This window comes from Morone saxatilis, unplaced genomic scaffold, assembly GCF_004916995.1.
Source record: "Morone saxatilis isolate NCDOM2014 unplaced genomic scaffold, NCSU_SB_2.0 Contig8, whole genome shotgun sequence".
Taxonomy (NCBI): Eukaryota; Metazoa; Chordata; class Actinopteri; family Moronidae; genus Morone; species Morone saxatilis.
This window is the reverse complement of record NW_023340257.1, coordinates 27,026,220-27,027,584: the sequence shown is the minus strand read 5'-3', so window position 1 is coordinate 27,027,584 and position 1,365 is coordinate 27,026,220.

Below are 1,365 nucleotides of genomic sequence, written 5' to 3'. Positions count from 1 at the left end.
AGAACATACGTAATAAATGATCAGAGAGGCAATTAATAAAGGTCAGTATAATTATTAATCACTTAATAACCATTGTTGCTGTATTATTCAAATGTCTGGCAATTAGTAAGGAGCACCGCATAAGCTGGTTTAATCATTGACTGTCGTTCTCAGTTTGTAACAGCGCGGGATTAACGCATGAAATTCTAGTAGAATACTACAAGTTAGTCATGGAGTTCCACAAGGTTCTGTACTTGGACCTAAAATTCATATAATTCTGTGTATAGTTGAGCCTTAGCAACATTTAGGAATCACTACTCACCGTTATGCATATATTAATACTGTTATATAGATTTCGATTTTATAAATACTATTCTAGTCTAATCAAGAGATGAAGATTAATCCAATGATATCATAAAGTTATACGAAACATTTGTAGTTAAGATCATAAGAATCTGGGTATCAGTTATTTGGGGAGACTTGTTCTTCGAGAGAGTTTGTCTGAGTTTAAACTCAGTATATAATATTCCAAATTTACTTGTTACTTGGCTCCCAAGACACGGCTTAGAGACTCACTCTCTAAAGATCACAGTTATTTTAGATGGCATTCACCTTGCTCGTACGCACACTATCGTGAAGTCTAGCTTTGATCAGGGATTTGTTATCTGTACATTCCCACATAAAGCAGGAATCTCTAGGACTGCAGTTCTGTGACTGTCCATTCTACGATAATTGCTTAATCTTTCATAATCTCACAATATGATGGATAGGAGCACAGTCTGTCACAGAGCAGAATGCAAGAGAGTAAAATGCGTGAGTCAGAATCCGATGACAGATCGTTTTACTTCCTATTCAATAGTGAAAATTAGACTGAGACAAAACCTCTAATGAACTTAAATACAGGTTGCCACTAATCAAGTCTAATTGACAGATCGCTCCAAGTTCGAATTCAGAACGGGTTGAAGCACGACAGAAGGAGAACGCAGTGTACGCTCGAAGTCAGGGGAGAACGGGTTAAATGACTACAGCGAGGAATTGGTGAGGGGGTCATATGACGAGATGAAAGGTGTGAGAGACCTGGAGATAGGTCAGGCTCTTTATGGGAGTGGGGGGGATGTGCAGTATTGAAGATGGTTGGAGGATGAGGCGACACATGGAACGTAGTGGGTGTAATAGGAAAGGAGCAGGCGGCAGGTTAAATAGAGGAAGGAGGTGTTCTCATAAACAGCTGGGTATGAGAGGGGTGGGAGTAAGCTGGGATTAACTGAATTAAATTGTGTGTGGTTTTTTTTTTTTTTCTATGGTGTGCGGTCAGTCAGGTAGTATAGAACGGTGCCGTGAGTGGTGGCATGGGTGCGGGTCTGAGAGGGCATGGGAAAGGCGACG